General features: G+C 43.4%; 1 protein-coding gene across 1 annotated transcript in view; it reads left to right on the forward strand.

Annotated features, from left to right (window-relative positions):
• The window catches only part of LOC140715788 (uncharacterized), a 118,853-nt gene that overhangs the window by 9,553 nt on the left and 91,102 nt on the right, over positions 1 to 18,198 (forward strand). The window lies entirely within an intron of this gene.

The raw sequence follows: 18,198 nt of genomic DNA on the forward strand, positions 1-18,198 counted from the left end.
GCCGGGTATGGGATTTGTTCTCGAGGTCTGGCATGGATGCAGTGGGCACAGTGATCATTATCATAATGTTCAACATCTAAAGTTAACACCTCAATAAAAAATTAACATTACTTCTGACAACATATTTGTACATGGCAAGGTTTATTTATGAGAGCACAACACTACTGTCATTGTGCAATAACCAGTAATCACTTTCTGAGCATTAATGTTCTTAAGACCATAGGAGCAGAATATAGGCCATTCGGCCCATTGAGTCTGTTCCACCATTTCATCATGGCTGATCCATTTGTCATCTCAGCCCTATTCTCCTGACTTCTACCCATAACCGTTCATGCCCTGACTAGTCAAGAATTTATCAACCTCTGCCTTAAATATACCTAATAATTTGGCCTCCACAGCTGCCTGCGGCAACAAATTCCACAGGTTCACCACTCTCCAACTAAGAAATTCCTCCTCATCTCCGTCCTAAATGGACGCCCCTCCATTCTGAGGCTGTGTCCTCATGTCCTTGACTTCCCCACCATAGGAAACATCCTCTCCACATCCACTCTATCTAGGCCTTTCAAGATTTGATAGGTGTCAATGAGATCCCCCCTCATTCTTCTAAATTCCAGCGAGTACAGACCCAGAGCCATCAAATGTTCCTCGTACGATAGCCTTTCAATCCTGAAATATTTCTTGTGAATCTGCTGTGAACACTTTCCAAAGTCAGCACATCCTCTCTGAGATAAGGGGCACAGAAATGTGACTGTGACTTTAATCCTTAGTCATCCCCACTTATCACCTCCCAGCTTCTCGCATCAATCCACTTTCTCCACCCCCTCCCCATCTAGTACCTTCTCCCTCACCTGGATTCACCTATTACCCATCAGATCATACTGCACCTTCCCCCCACCATTTTTATTCTGGCCTCTGACCTCTTCCTTTCCAGTCTTGATGAAGGGTCTTGGCATAACATTTTGACTGTTCCGTAGATGTTGCCTGACCTGCTGAGACCCCCCAGCATTCTGAATGTGTTGCTCTGGAGTCAGATGCTTTACTTACCTGAACTGTTCAAGCCCTTTCTCCAATTTGGTTAAACTTGAAAGAGGAAATGAGTCAGCAAGGGATGTTGTCGAACCAGTACTGTGTGGAAGTGCTGAACAATCCCAGACCACAGTTCACAGGTCACCCCGGTGCATTGTTGCACGGGGTGATGCAAAACTTCATTCTACAGTTTACAAAGCAAATGGTGAACTTTGTGAATCCTTTCAGATTCTGGGTGTGTCAGCCTGGTTCGGTCTCCACTAACCTTTACAAGTAATCACCTTTATTGCTAAAACCGGCATGATCCCACTATGAAACTCTGCCAAACAGAGATTATACTTTGCATAGTTTAACTCTGGAATCTAGAAGAAAGTTTACAAAACCAGATGCATTGACTTGGACCCACTATTTCAATATGCAAAGACAGAGTGAATTCAGTAACACATACAGATCAGGGAGACCTACCCTTCATTCTACATCACCCATCTCTCAAATTCCAAATACACTGACCAGGGAGATCTTCCCCTCACTCTACAGCACCTATCTCTCCCATTGCAAATAATGAGTTAAAATGAAATTTCTATTTCTTCTCTCTTAAAGCCTATTAAATCTTTGTCCCCTCCCTCTCTGTTAATCATGGGGAGAGTCCTGTTAACTGGTTGAAAGTTCAGCTCGATAAGTCCTGGTTTTTGGAGCTCACTGCCTGAAACTCTCTGTTATTGTTACAAACATATTTCTGGTCACTCCGTCCAGACTGTTCATTATTTCATTTAGTTTAATTAACTCTCCATCTCCTTTGTGCTAAGAACCCAGTCCCTGTCAGTTCACTTCCACTCACTGCACAAATTAAAGCAGAAAAATGTAGAGTCAGATAGCAGCTCAGTCAAGAGAAACAATTTCTGTTCCAGGTCGATGATTGTTCATCAGAACTGGGTAGTGAGAAAAGAAGTTAGTTGTAAATTACAGCGAGGTTAGGGGAAGGAAAGACAGGACTAAAGGAATATCTGCAATAGCAAGAGGCACAGGGTTGACATTGAGATATGATGTAAGAGGCACATGATGTGATGCTTATGAAACCATCCAGATGATAGATTAATGAGGGCTGTGAGAGAGTGCGTGAGAGGGGGAGAACAAAGGCATTCGTCAAGGTAGTGCAGTCCATAAGGCATAGGAGTAGAAAAATAACACTGGACTGCAAATTTTTTTCGAAGGTGTTGCTTCCTCAGAATTTATATGTGATTGTGATAGACCACTTGAGGCTGAACACAAATATAATTTCAGACTGCCTGTATCATGTAGGAATTTGGAGAAACAAGAAATTAACTTTTATTGAATATATGCATTTAATTGCATAACAGTGTTGATGTTTTGCAGTAGTTCAACTAAGCCAAGAATGTTTTGTTGATGATTTTCATTTGTCCTCAGTATCTGAGTCTTCTTGCTCAAGTGTCCAACAATTATCAGCCACCATTGATGGATTCCAGTTGCCCTGATACAGTTTCTCTATGACCACAATGTCCTGGTGAAACCTTTCACCATGCTCATTACTGACAGCACCAAGATTTGCAGGGATGAAGTCTAAATGGGAATGCAGACAAATTAATCTTTAGTGACATATTGCACTTCATGGTTTTGTATGCTTGCAGCATGTTGTCAGCCAGCTTAATAGGTACGTTTAATGTCAGAGAAATGTATCTATTGAACCTATTGAATTAGGTGCATGCAGTTGCCAAGAAATTTTTCAACATCCTTGAATGCCTTCCATGCGATTTTCTCCAGTCCGGTTAGAAGTTCTTTGAATTTGGCTGTCATTGATGACCTGTTTGATTTGTAGACCAACAAAAATGCCTTCCTTAATTATGGCATTGGTTATTCTGAGAAACATCTGTCTCAAATATTGAAATCTTTCATGGAAACTTTTGTGCCAGCAGATTCCATCCTTGCAGTTTTGAACCCAGTAATTCTGCTTTTGCCTTTGACAAACCCAGGTCACTTTATTCAGATTGAGTTCTCAGATGAGGCTTGCTGCACATAAAGAGTTCAAAATCTGTATGAGTGTCTTTTTCCATTCCTGGCTCATGCACCATGGCATCTGCATCTACCGCCTCTAGGCTCCATGTCTCTGGTGGCTTTGGTACTGGAAGACATTTTTCATGCAGTACAGGTCTCATGGCTGAAGCGAGATTATGGTATTCAAAGGATATTTTGTTTTTAGCAGAGAAACCAGATACACTGGTCAGACAGAAGTAGCAGTCTGCCTCATGATCCATATCATCAGGACAGCGAACAGCATTGACTTACGAGTACCTCTGAGCCAAGCTCTGAGATCAACAGCAAATGTCAGAGCCCAGTCTTTGTCTAGGTCACCAATCTTACATCCAAAATAGAGTTCATAGGCTTTCTTAAAAGAGGAGTCATGCTTTGTATTTGAGATTTAAGGATATATTTGCCATGAATATAACATTGGTGAGATATTTTGCTATCATAAATACTCTGGAAAATACAATTACTTTTTTATAATGAGTACACACAATATACTGTGTGCATCGAGCATGCACATCAACGTGATCACAAACCGATATACATGTGATTGCAATGCATAGAATGAAGGTACTTTTATAGCCTTTCTAAAACCTGTCCTGCCATGTAGCATCTGCCCTGCCTAAGCTTGCCCAGGATAGCCTGGACAAGATAGAAAACTCTTCAGCTTTAATTGACAACACTTTAATTGACTTGAATTATGAATTGAAATAATAAATATAGGCAACTTTTAAAAATGGTGCATGATAGGGAAATTTCATGGTGATTTTCATGATCAGCAGCCCAAAATCCATAAGATACACTCAAAAGTATTCAGGAAGCCAACTCTTTGCTGTTCAATGTACGGTAATTAAATTAAATGAGTTGTGCAAAAAGAGAGTAAAAAAAATAGTAAGTTAGTGTTCATGGGTTTATTGACCATTCAGGAATCTGATGGTGGAGGGGAAGAAATTGTTTCTGAATTGCTGAATGTGTGCCTTCAGGCTCCTGTACCACCTCGCTGATGGTAGCAATGAGAAGCGGGCATTTCCTGGGTAATGGGGGTCCTTATTGAAGGGTGCTACCTTTTTAAGGCATCACTTTATGAAGAAGTCCTCGATGCTTGGAAAAGTAGTGCCCATGATGGTGTTGGATACGTTTGCAGCTTTCTGCAGCTTTTTCCAATCCTGTGCTGTGGCTCCTCCATACCAGATGGTAATGGAACCAGTCAGAAAGCTCTCCATGATACATCTGTAGAAATTTGCAAGTGTCTCTGATGATATACCAAGCCTCCTTAAACTCCCAATGAAACATAGCTGCTGTCGTGCCTTCTTTGTAATTGCATTAATATATTGGGTTCAGGGTAGATCTTCAGAGGTGTTGACACCCAGGAACTTAAAACTGTTTGCTGTTTCCACTGCTATTCTTTCGATGAGGACTGATGTGTGTCCCTTCGGTTTCCCCTTCCTGAAGTCCACAGTCCATTCCTTGCATTCAGATTCAGTATCATTTATTTATCATGTGTACTTCAAAACCTACAGAGAAACATTTTGTTTGCATTAACAACCAACACAACCTAAGGATTTGCAGAGGGCAGCCTGCATGAGTCTGGCACCTGTATAGCATGTCCACAACAAGAAAACAAGACAACAGCAGCAAAACAAACCCCAGACATACAGACACACACATATACACACAGAGACACAGACACACAGGTACAGATACAGACACACGCAGACATACACAGACACACAGGCACAGATGTGGTCACATAGACGGAAGGGCAGATACACAGGCACAGATGTGGTCACATAGCCGGAAGGGCAGATACACACACACACACACACACACACACACACACACACACACACACACACACACACACACACACACACACACACACACACACACACACACACACACACACACACACACACACACACACACACACACACACACACACACCCCTCCAACTCCAGGACAGGCTGCCTTTAGGCCTCCAAGCTGTGGACCCGGACTCTTTGACTCGCTGATATTGGGCCTCTAGCCTCCAGACCCTCAGCCAAACTCAGACTTACAGACATCAGGCCTCTGACCTCTGGACTAGCCAAGCCAGTCAATCTAATTGCAAACAAGAGAAAATCTGCAGATGCTGGAAATTCAAGCAACACACATAAAATGCTGGAGGAACTCAGCAGGCCAGGCAGCATCTGCGGAAAAGAGTAAAGAGTTGATGATTTGGGCTGAGACCCTTCATCAGGATTCATCTTTTCTGTAGATTATTCCCACTCTCCTCCACATTCTTCATGTCAGCAACTTTTGCCTCTTTATTTACACAATTTCCTTCTGAATCTACTTTTGCCAAGTATTCAGGCAGCAAAACGCAGATCAAACTGCTCAATGGGAGGTGATTTTACAATGTTTGTTCAGTTTTAGTTTGATATATAAATAACATGGGACTTGCTCTGACACGCCCAGTACCTTTGATTCCCCTGCAGTACTAGGGATTAGTCAGGGTTTGTCACTGTGGACTGTTACACCCAGCCCTGTAACAGATCCGAGAGCCTTATCCTTCAGTTTGTGGAAGTTTTTATTGAGAACAAGCTTGAGTTTCATACCTGGAATGAACATGGCACAGACACCCTGCTGGTAGTGAGCAATATTTGTGCAAACTTCATTTCCTTCTTTCTGAAACAGCAGCAAAATATTAGCCCCATTTCGACTGTGTGGAACCAGAGGTTCACCTTCTGCACAACTGCAATACCGAGAATTTAGTCTGATAATAAACATCCTCGGGTGCTTAGACATTTGTTGGCAAAAGGGAAGGATCTGTGTTATTATTCTGGTATTAGATCAGAAAATGCTAGGAATGTCAGACAGCATCCATGGAGAGAGAAGCCAGTCAGAGTGGTGCATTTTGGGAAGTTACTCCATGGTAGAACAGACCCAGCAAATGATAGTGCCCAGGGGAGCTTGGAATAAATTGCATTTATTTTAAAGTAGATGTACTCAGGCCATGGATAGAATCATGGAACTACAGTGTTACAACTATAACTGAGAGGTGGGCAGAACTGGAAGCTTCATGTTCCGGGGTACAGAGAGGGAGAGTTTGAAACTGGCACTAGGAAAAAGATGATCTTGATAAATGATGGAAGTGGCTTAATTCTTCTATGTTCTTATATATACCAAACAAAATGGAAGGCAAGTGAGATGTTGGGCTTCACTGCAAGTGGAATGCAGTACAAAGGTAAGGAGATCTTGGTGAGGGTGTGTAGGGCTTTGGTGAGACCATACCTGAGGTATTGAATGTAGTGTAGGTCTCTATGCTGAAGGAAGGAAGACTTTGGGGGACCATACCTGGATTTTTGGATGCAGTGTATGTTTCTGTGATGAATGAAGGGAGATTTGCCATGATATCTGATATAGTGAATACTTCTTTGACTTATTGCTCAAATGAAGGGCTGTCTGCCCATTGATCAATTCTGAGTATGCTGCCCTTTTTTCTCTGTGTTCAAATGACTGAGGGATGGCCTGTGAGAAACATACAGCTTTTGGTGGGATACTGAGAGCTTTCTCGGCTGCCTGCAGATTTCAGTACTAGGAAGATTCATGTCAGGGTGACATCTGGCCATTTGGAAATGAGATGAAGGGGAAATTACTCTTGTTTGTGATTCCTTCATGAGGTACTAAGTCCTTTGAATTCTCTACCTCAGGGGCAGTGGTATAAGTCAAAGTCAAGTTTGTTGTCATCTGCACAAGTACGTATATGCACAGGTGCAATGCAAAACTTACTTGTAGCAGCTTTACAGGCACATATTCAAATAAAAAAACAGATTTTGGAGAGCAAAGGGGATTGAGAGATTTGGAGACTCAAAGTGAACTTGAGACAGGTGACCAGCACTGATGTTATGGAACACCAGTGCGGGCACAAAGTGGCTACCTTGACCTCTTCCGGATTTGTAGTTCTACAAGGAAGTGATGCCAGCATCAAACACGGCGTTGAGAAGCATCGTGGTCCGCCGTCAATGTTGAAAGTCTAAGTGATGAGGAAACAGTCAAGATTTAGAGCTTTCTGCTTGTCAATGGGAAATTAATTGGTTGTAAAGAAACATTTGACAGTTTACAGAATGCAATAGACCATAGTGATATTGAAGTTTAAATTAAATTTACGAGAGTACTCTAAGGAGACGTGTACAAACCAGTAAAAGATAAATTAAAGACTGACATCAGGAAAGTTTTCTTTGTGTTGAGATTGGTTGCATTTAGGTTAGAGCTTTAGATTTCCAAGCAGACAATTGAAGCATTAAATCTTCAATTAAATGTTGTGAAGTGAGAACATGAAGACATTTCTGGGTGGATTTCTTAACCCCATATAATGCTGTGTACAAGTATTCTGGAGTCTCCAAGGGTAAATTGGGAATGTAGTAAATTCCAACAGAATAATGTGGCTGGAATCCTGGAAGGAAACAGGTACACCTGATGTTTACACCTAAAAGGTGCACCTGATGTTTCTGCTGTGACAAGGTCAATGCCAGTAGTGAGGGTTATGGTGCATTGTGCAACTTCCTGTGGGCACTTTGCCAGTTTGGTGTACAGCTCTCTCCCACAGACACAAAATGCTGGAGGAACTCAGCAGGTGAGATGGATATTTTGGGCCGAGTCTCCATTTATGTCAGGGGCCAGGTTTGCTGCCATCACCTGCCTCTGCCAGGCTTGACTTCTGCTCCTGTCTGAAGACAGAACCAAGGGTGTCCTTGGGGATGTCTGACATTTTGTGAAGTGGCTAATCCCAAAAAATACATGCCAAGTTGTATTTTAAAAAGTATTGAATTAAGAGAAAATGTTTTCAGATTTCTGTTTGGAAATTGCTTGTATCTCAGCTTTAAGCATTTACCTCTCACCTTGCTATGCCTTTAGGATTCGTCACATCACCCTGGGTAGGGTCTTGGAACACACCATCATAGAAAGACTCAGACAATCACACAGTAGCATAGCTAGTGAACAGTCCCTTCAGCCCATCTTGTCATGCTGACCATGATGTCCACCTGTCCTGCCCCATTTGGCTGATATGGCCTATATCTGCTTAAGCTTTCCCAACTGTCTTTTAAAAATTGATGTTGTACCTGCCTCTAATATTTTATCTGGCAGTTTGTTCCACATCCTCTGTGTAAAAAAAAAAAGTCTTCAGGCCCCTTTTAAAATGTTCCGCTCTCACCCTAAATCTATTTAGTCTTTTAGGCTCCCCTACCCTGGGGAAGACTGTGACCTTTCACTTTATATATGCTTGTCATGAGATTGTACATCTATAAGGTCACTCCTTAGTCTCCTTGCCCCAGCCTGTCCTATCTCTCCCTGTAACTCAAGCCCTCCAGTACCGGTAACATTCTTGTGAATCTGCTCTGCAACATTTTCGGCTGAGTGTAATCCTCTCAGTGTGGTCTCACCAAGGTCTTGTACCAGAGCTACAGTGTGACAGTCCGCACAGTCTGTATCAGTCTTGTATCAGGGCTACACCCAATATTGTCAGCATGACAATCCTCATCAAGGTTGTGTACCAAAGTTACACTCAATAATGTCAGTGTGACAGTCCGCACAGTGTGGTCTCACCAAGGTCTTGTACAGTTGTAATATCACCTCTCAGTACTTAAACTGAATGGCCTGACTGCTGAGGGCAAGTATGCCAAACACTGTCTTCACCACCCTCTCTAACACCATCACCACTTTTAGTGAACTATGTACTGGTACCCCTCTCTGCAACACTCCCCAGCACCCTGCCAGTTACTCTGTAAGCCATGCTTTGGTTTAAGTATGACGCTTCATGCTTCACAGACTTAAATTTCAGCTGACATTCCTTGGCCTAATTTCCCAGCTGATCTCAATCTTGGACAAGCTTCCTCAATGTCCTCCACACCACTAATTTGGATATCATCCTCAAACTTACTAATGATGTCATCCAAATCATTAATATAACAGCAGAGCCTGCACTGATTCCTGCCAAATCAGATCAATTAGTGACATTCAGGAGGCCCTTCGACAGGCAGAGCTGCTGGGAGACTGAGGCAGACCTTCCACAAGCTGTGTGTGTATATACACCCAGCTGCTGTTGAGTCATCTACCCAGTCACTGTGGGGGTGTAAAGTGTGTCACATGTTGCAGGATTGTTCTGCCCCTAGCATATTGCAGACTTTGAATGCTTTCCTGGTTTTGCTTTACGTGAGAGCTGACCCCTCCCCGATGAGAAACTCGATGAAAGGGCAGCAGTACAACCTGCAGCACTGGTTCCCTGCAGACCAAAAGGCCATTAGACGCTGGAGCAGAACTAGGCTGTTCAGCCCATCGAGTCTATTCTACCATTCCATAATGGCTGATTTATGCACCCTCTCAACTCCAATCTCCTGCCTTATCCCCATAACCGTTCATGCCTGACTAATCAAGAACCTATCCGCCTCCGCCTTAAGTAAATCCAATGACTTGGCCTACACAGCCGTATATGCCAACGAATTCCACAGATTCACCACTCACTGCTTTATGAAATTTTTTCCTCATCTCTGTTCTAAATGGATGTCTCTCAATTCTGAGGCCATGTCCTCTAGTCCTAGACTCCCCCACTATAGGAAACATCCTCTCCACATCCACTCCATCTAGACCATTCAATATTCAATAGGTTTCAATGAGATTCACCTCATTCTTCTAAACTCCAGTGAATACAAGTCCAAAGCATCAAACTGTCTTCATACATTAACCCTTTCATTCTCAGGATCGTTCTCATGGACCTCTCCAAAATTAGCACATCTTTTCTTAGATAAGGGGCCTAAAACTGCTCACAATACTGCAAGTGCTGTCTGAACAATGCCTTACAAAGCCTCAGCATCACATCCTTTTTTTTATATTCTAGCCCTCTTGAAATGAATGTTAACATTGCATTTTGCCTTCCGTTCTGCTGACTTAACCTGCAAGTTAATCTTTAGGATATCCTGCATGAGGACTCCCAAGTCCCTTTGTATCTCAGATTTTTAAATTTCTCCCTGTTTAGAAAAGAGTCTATGGTTTTATTCCTTCTACCAGTGCATGACCATACACTTTCCGACACTGTATCCCATCTGCCACTTCTTTGCCCATTCTCCCAATCTGTCTAAGTCCTTCTGCAGAGCTACCTGCCCTTCCACCTATCTTTGTATTGTCTGTGAACTTGGCCACAAAGCCATCAATTCCTTTATCCAAATCATTGACATACAATGTGAAAGAAGCAGTCCCAATACCGACCCCTGCAGAACACCACTAGTCACCAGCAGCCAACCAAAAAAGGTCCCTTTTATTCCCAGTCTTTTCCTCCTGCCATTCAGCCAATGTGCTATCCATGCTAGTATATTTTTTCCCTGATTCCATGGGGTATTATGGGGATAAAACTTGTTCAGCAGCTTCATGAGCAGCACCGTGTCAAAGACCTCGTGAAAATCCAAGTAAACAACATCCACTGACTCTCCTTTGTCTATCCTGCCTGCTATTTCCTCAAAGAATTCCAACAGACTTATCAGGCAAACTTTCCCCTTTAGAAAACTATTCTGTCTTTGGCCTATTTTATCACGTGCCTCCAAGCACCCCAAGACCTCATCCTTAATAATAGACTCCAACATCTTTCCAACCACTGAACTCAAACTAAGTGGCCTATATTTTCTTTCTTCTGACTCCGTTAAAGTGTGGAGTGACATTTGCAATTTTCCAGTCTTCCAGAACCATTCCAGAATCTAGTGATTCTTGAACTATCATTACTAATGCCCCCACAATCTCTTCAGCCACTCTTTCAGAACCCTGACGGTAGTCCATCTGGTCCAGGTGACTTATCTACCTTCAGACTTTTCAGTGTTCCAAGCACCTTCTCCTTCATAATAGCAATGACATTCACTTTTGCCCCGACCCTCTTGAATTTCTGGCATACTGCTAGTGTTTTCCACAGTGAAAAACTGATGCTAAATACTTATTCAGTTCATCCATCATTTCCTTGTCCCCCATTACTATCTCTCCAGCATCATTTTCCAGAAATCCAAAATTCACCCTCGTCTCTCCTTCACTCTTTGTATGTCTGTAAAAGCTTTTTATATTTTCTTTTATATTATTGGCTAGTTTCCCTTCTTAGATTCTGATCTACATCTTTGGGTGAAATGATTGTGTTGGTTTTGACAATGTAGGGTGTTGCAGTTGTAATCATGGCTCAGTATGGGCAGATGGGAGTATCCAGTCTTACTGATGCCAAGATGAGGCTTACATTTGTGAACCACTGTCAGAATATGGAACATAAACAGTAGAACTCAGTAAAGTCCCTTCAAACCACAATGTTGTGCTAACCCTTCCCTCTGATACAGCTAAACAGTATTATTTCACAGTAAACAAAGGGATTGAGAAATTATAAGTCTTTAGAATGAAAGTCATTTGTGAGAAGTGTAACTGTCAGGCTGAGAGTAATGATGGAGTTCTCTATGCAGTGGACTTGATGCTTTATACTGACATCAGCACCTACCTTTGTTATCTGTGGCAAGAGCTCTTAGGGGCTGGATGACAGGGTTACCATTTGTTGTTATCCACTGGGGCACATTAAAAAGAAAAGTCCAACAGACTTCATCAGCTGATATTCCCCCCACCTCCAAGCCATCTACTAGCAACTGCCTAGCAGGGGAAGGGTCAAGGTGACATCTGGATCTGTTGCAAGGACAAGGCTGAGGACAAATCCAAGTGCAGGATGCAGGCACGGAGGCAGAGTCGTGAGGCATTAGCTCCGTCACAGACGGGGAGCCGGTATCCAGGAGAGTCTTTACACAGAGACAGGGTTTATGTAGAGTATCCAGGAAATGATGCAGAGCTTAGAACTGACAGTCCTAAGGAGTCAGGAAACAAGGTTTGCTCACACTAGACTTAACCAATGAACTGGCAAAGCATGGCTGTGACATCCGAGTTTTATCCTGTGTTCACTAATGGGAACCAGGTGTGCTGTAATTACTGGAACTGGGAATGATTGGAAATCAGACGAGGGGGCTAAGGCCCAATTAAGGAGGTGATAGCAAGATGGGGAATTGCCAGACGGGACCATGACAGGATCTGTGCAAATGGCCATGGAGCACATGTGTCTCTGAGCTGTGGTGTGGAAGGGAAACGGAACAATCATCTGGAGATTCGTGGCCCTCAGTGTCTGGCAGCTGGATGTATAAGTGCTTGGACCTCAACTGCCTGTTTGAATGCCCACTGCTGAGTCATTAGGCTGATGAGTGAAAGGACAACTGTGCTAACTGGAACTGTCCGGCAGAAAACAACTTCATCAGAGTGAGTGCAGGGGAAGGAAAAAGGGAACAACAAGGTCAAAGTTGAGTTTATTGTCAAATGCACAAGTCCACGTGAAAACTGACTGGCAGCAGCATCAGATAAGTAGCATTCAGGAGAAAGACATAAATTACTCACAATTTTTACAGGACATAACACAATTAAAAGAAAAAAGTCAAAGTCCATTTTAGTGCAAGGTGATTAAAGTGGTCATTGTGTTGCTGTACTGAGGTGCCAGTTAGGGTCGTGTTGGTTGGAGGTTGAAGGGAAGTAGTTGTTCCTGAACCTGGTGGTGTGGAGCTCCAGGCCTCTGTATGGGAGCTGTGAGAAGGTGGCATGATTCGGAAGGTGGGGGTCTTTAATGATGAGCTAGCCTTCCTAAGGCAGTGCCTCCTGTAGATACTCCTGATGGTGGAGAGGGATGTATTGATAATGTATTGAGCAGAGTCCACTGCTCTCTGTAGTTTCTTTACACTCGTGTGTGTTTGAATTTCTGCAGCAGACCATGATGCAGCCAGCTGGTTCTTGCCAGTTCCACATTGGCCTTGCACTATGCCTGGCTTATCTACACCCTGGCACTAATAAAAGTGTTCCTTCTCGACTCTTACAACACCTCCCCCCACGTGTAATGCTGCAGGGACTTACCTGGATTTGCTTGTAGCTCCGATAAGGGATCTGAACTGTCATGCCGCGGGCTGTGTGCCACGGACAGTGCCTCAGAACCACGGTCATATCCCTCACTGCATTTGAGGGGAGGAAGATACTGGAAAGTAAGTGAAACTTTGACCATTCTGAGACTGTGATTCTTTTAGTGTTCAGCTTGCTCTCCGAACGGCAGGTGAGTTCATTTGGGGACAGTTGTGGAACATGCAGGGCAGATGCTGAACTGAAACACTGGTGCTTTAAATAGGGATTACCTTCATGCACTTGGCTGGGGAATGATGTTGAAAATGATGAATGTATCACTGGGATGGGACGTTAACTGAGCAGAGCAGGCTAGGGAAAGACTTACTGCTCACGCTCGATTTAGTGATAAAACAGCCATTGGAAGAATCTCTGTGCAATCAATCAGTTCTGGGTAATCCCTGGACTGGGAAGCTGTGTTAACAGACAGGTAGAAGTCACTTGAGTGTAGAATTTGTTTTTACAGAATTACTCAAGCAGCTGGATGAAACTTGCCACAGTCGGGTGTTAACAGTCAGTTCAGTCCTGAGTAACGTGCTCACCAACTGAGCATGGCCGCTCAACACCAGCTTGGCTATGGGCATGTGAACATCTGCACCCACTGAAGGGAGAATTAAATAGAACAATGCAATTATTTACCTTCTCATTCTGGCTTCTGCCCCCTTCCCTTTCAGTCCGGGTGAAAGGTCCCAGTTCGAAATGCTGACTGTCTGCCCCCTTCCCTTTCAGTCGTGATGAAGGTTCTCAGCCCAAAATATTGACTGTTTATTGCCCCCCCCCCACCCATAGATGCTGCCTGACTTGCTGAGTTCCTCCAGTGTTTTGTGTGTGTTGCTCGGAATTTCCAGTCTTGTGCGGTTTGATCGGGAGGGTAAGCCTGTACCTTTCATTCCTCCGCTGTTGAATTGAAACACAGGATTGACAGGGAGCATTAGGTTTGAATTTCCGAAGAATGGGGAGCTGAGATATGATGTGTTTCTGAACATTACACATTTAATTTACACATTGCTGTAAGAGTCTGATATATTTTCTAGCATTCACCACTTCTGGTGCTGGGCAGTGACCCTGTTACTCTGTGCCCACTGGATTGTGTTTGCAACTGTTGTAATATCTGCTGCTGTTTAGTGTTAATTGACCTAACTAGGATCACTTACAGTCAGTAATGTGATATGTGTCATTGTTTCCGCGTCCCAGTGGAACGGGCTAATGAAAGCCTTGACACACAATTAAGCACAATTTCTTTGTTAAAACTTCCAGAGCGACCTCATATATTTTTGATGAGTGTCTTCATGGTCAGTGTAGAGAGAACAGTACTGGGACGTAAGCTGTTAAAAGTTACAGGGGAGAGATATTGGGCCTTGTCCTGTGGGTGTGAAGTTCTCCTGAACCATTTGTGTTAGTTAAACGAAGGGGTTCAGGGTAGGGGCGTAATACTCAATCGGTCACTCAGAGCTCTGCAGATGTGCGTCCAAAGCCTGACATGACAACTGGGGAATTTAATTTCAAAGAAGTAATTAAATATATTTAAATAAAGCTTTTCTCATTAATTGGCTGTGAAATGACCAAAGAAACCAGCTTGAAATTTGCCATTCTCACCTGGTTTGGCCAGTAAGCAGCTGTGCAAGGGTGAGATGGGCAGAATGGCTTGTTTCACTCTGACTGATGGCAGTGAGGTGTCTCAGCAAGAGGCTCGACTGAACCAAGCCACTGGGTTGTTGAGAGTGGCATCTCAGGACAACGAGGCACAGCCAGTTCATGTGGTCTTGTCAGCCATGCCTTTCTATCGCAGTTAAACTAAATCTCATTGTGTTTTCTGCTTTAAGTCACCAAGTTCTAGGTTTCATTTTCAGTGTTCATGTGGTATTATTGTGTTGAAATTTCTTGGCACGACCTCAGAAGTGAACTTGCCTGGAGCTGTTTGGTGCGTGTGTCTGATGAGTTAAGTTTGACATTCTTTCCAGAGCTTTATATAATGTGATTCTGATTTCCAGAGTCCATGACAGAATAAACTGAACAGAGTTCCCATGTAAGATTCTTCTCTCGGTTTATATTTAGTGTTGGATACCTTATCTAGCATAGAAATAATAATTCATGTTGGGAAATGGGGAGTCCTAAGGCGTGCCCAAAAGGACTCAACCCTTTCAAGTATCATCAAAGTTCCAGCAGGTAGTGATCTGTACACAGAGTTTGAATTTCATCCCAATCCGAGGGAGGAGCCTGTCACCAGAAATAGAACACAGGACTGGGCAGGAACAGGCCTTTCAGCCCACGATGGCTGTAACAATCAGAATGTCAATTTAAACTCTATATCTGCTTAAACTCTATATCTGTACCCCTGCACTCCCTGCCTGGTCACGTGCCCATCAAAGTGCCTCTTATTGTATTTGCTTCCATCACCATGGAAACGTGTTCCAGATACCCCCCACCAACCGCAGTCTCTGTCAAAATACACGGAGTGATACCATCACCTCCCCTGTCTGCATGTTCCAGACTCCCCCCACATCTTTGTGTAAAAATGCAGAGAATGATTCCATCATCCTCCTGTCTGTGTACACCAATACACCCACCCCCCAGTCTGTGTCTAAATACACAGAATGATTCCATCACCTCCTCTAGCTGTGAGTTCCAGACCAATACACAACCCCGCCCCCCGATCTCTGTCAAAGTGCTCAGGATAATTCCATCACCCCCCCCCCCCCACCGTCTGCGTGTTCCAGACACCCCTCTCCCAGTCTTTGTGTGAAAACGCAGAGAATGAAAACAGAAAACCTACAGCACAATACAGGCCCTTCGGCCCACGAAGTTGTGCTGAACATGTCCCTACCTTAGAAATTACCTTGGGTTACCCATAGCCCTCTATTTTTCTAAGCTCCATGTACCTATCCAAAAGTCTCTTAAAATACCTTATCGTATCCGCCTCCACCACCATTGCCGGCAGCCCATTCCACGCACTCACCACTCTTTGAGTAGAAAACTTACCCCTGACACCTCCTCTGTACCTACTCCCCAGCACCTTAAACCTGTGTCCTCTTGTGGCAACCATTTCAGCCCTTTCCATCAACCCCCCCCCCCCCCCCCCCGGCTGCATGTCCAGACACCCCCCCCACAGAATAATTCCATCTCCCCCCCCCCCCCACCTGTCTTCAAACTCATCTTTTGAATGGTAAGATCCGTGGCAGTAATGGAACAGAGTGACACAGGAGTATGAGTGCATAGTTCATTATGGTGAAAAATGCCACCCTTCATCAGTCAGGACACTTGGTATAGGAGACGGTCAGTTGTATAAGTTGTTGGAGCATTGTCTATGGTCTTGTTTACTGTAATAGGAAAGACGTGGTTAAACTGAAAAGAGTGCAGAAAAAATGATGAGGATGTTGCCAGGACTAGAGGGTCTGAGGTGCAGGGAGAGGTTGGCCAAGCGAGGTCTTTATTGCTTGGAATGTAGGAGAATGATGGTGACCTTACAGATGTACAGTGGATTCTGGTTAGTTTGGCCACATCGGCACCTGTACATTTTGGTCCAATTAAAGGGCTGCCCCTAACTAGCTGAAGTTTCAAGGAAGTAATTAAAAAGGTATAAAAAAGACTAGCTACAATTTAACTGAGTAACAACTTATGAATTTAAATGAAATACTGAATAAATGAGAACACTACCAATATTATGCAGTACTATAAAACTATCCATTAGTTCTGAACAGTTATCGTCAGAGGAGTTCATCCAGTGTATGCTGCTGTGTCTTCTGATTGACTGTAAATGAACAAAATCAGTGCAGACACCTAATGCAGATAATGGACCGCCTTCATAAAATGCTTATGATGATTGACAATACCTTCAAATTCTTCATAGTTCCTAACTTGTTGAAGTAATGAAATCATTTATTTTCACTCCCAGCCATTTCTGGCATCTCCGAGCTTGACTGTTTGAAACCGCAGTGAGCAAAACAGTTTCTGAATTGTCTTGCTGCTTATTTCTCACCAACTATCAGTGACAAAAATTACTGCTTTTTGAACACAAACACACACATCTGATGCTATTTAAAAACTGCACTTCTAAGCACAGTGTTCTGTCTATTGGCCAGACAAATGCACGTGACTGACAATAGTTAGATTCTATTCAGCAGCAGTCTCCTGTCCCAATTGAGCAGCACAGTGTCCCAAATAAATGAATGGAAACCCAGCTATTTTCTTGATTAGTTATTGTTCTTTAAGTGTTGTCCCAAACAAGTGGCTGCCCTGATTAACTGATAGGCTAATTCACCATAGTCCACTGTATTTAAAATCTTGAGGGTATGAATAAGGTCCTCCAGGGTAGGGGAGTCTAGCACTAGAGAACATGGGGATAGGGTGAGAAGGTAATATTTAAAAGGGACCCAAGGGACAACTTTTCCACACAGAGTGTGGTGAGTCTGTGGAACAAGCTGCCAGAAGGAGGTGGCTGAGGCAGGTACAATAGTAGCATTCAAGAAACATGTGGATAGTTACATGGAGGGGTGAGGCTTGGAGGGATATGGGATAAACGCAGGAAATTTGGACTAGCTCAGCATGGAGTCAGTGGGCTGAATGGCCTGTATCCCTCTTGTAATTCTCTTTGAGTCTATATTATCAACATCAGAGATCCCAAAATTGATCCCAGTGGAACACCACTGGTCACTACATTCCAGGCAGAATAACACCCCTCCAGCATTACCTTCTGTCTTCTGTGGTCAAGCCGTTCACCAAAGTCAAAGTCAAAATTGAGTTTATTGTCATTTGCACAAACCCATCCATGCACAGGTGCAATGGAAAACTTACTTGCAGCAGTATCATAGGCACAGAGTGTCAGGTAAGCAGCATTCACAAGAAAAAAAACAATTCAACATAAATTTTCATAATATTTACAATAAATAATACAATTAGAAATTTAAAAAACAGACATAAGGTTAATTTTAGTACAAAATGATCGAAGTGGCCAGTGTTGTTATATTGAGTTAGATGGTCCGAGAACTGAATGGTTGACAGGAAGTAGCTGTTCCTGAACCTGGTAGTGTGGTACTTCAGGCTTCTGTACCTCCTGCCCGATGATAGCTGAGAGAAGATGGCCCGGATGGTGAGGATCTTCGATGGTGAATGTTACCTACATGAAATGGCATGGATGCAGACAGCCCCTACTGCTCCACCATC

This window comes from Hemitrygon akajei, chromosome 24, assembly GCF_048418815.1.
Source record: "Hemitrygon akajei chromosome 24, sHemAka1.3, whole genome shotgun sequence".
Classification (NCBI taxonomy): domain Eukaryota; kingdom Metazoa; phylum Chordata; class Chondrichthyes; order Myliobatiformes; family Dasyatidae; genus Hemitrygon; species Hemitrygon akajei.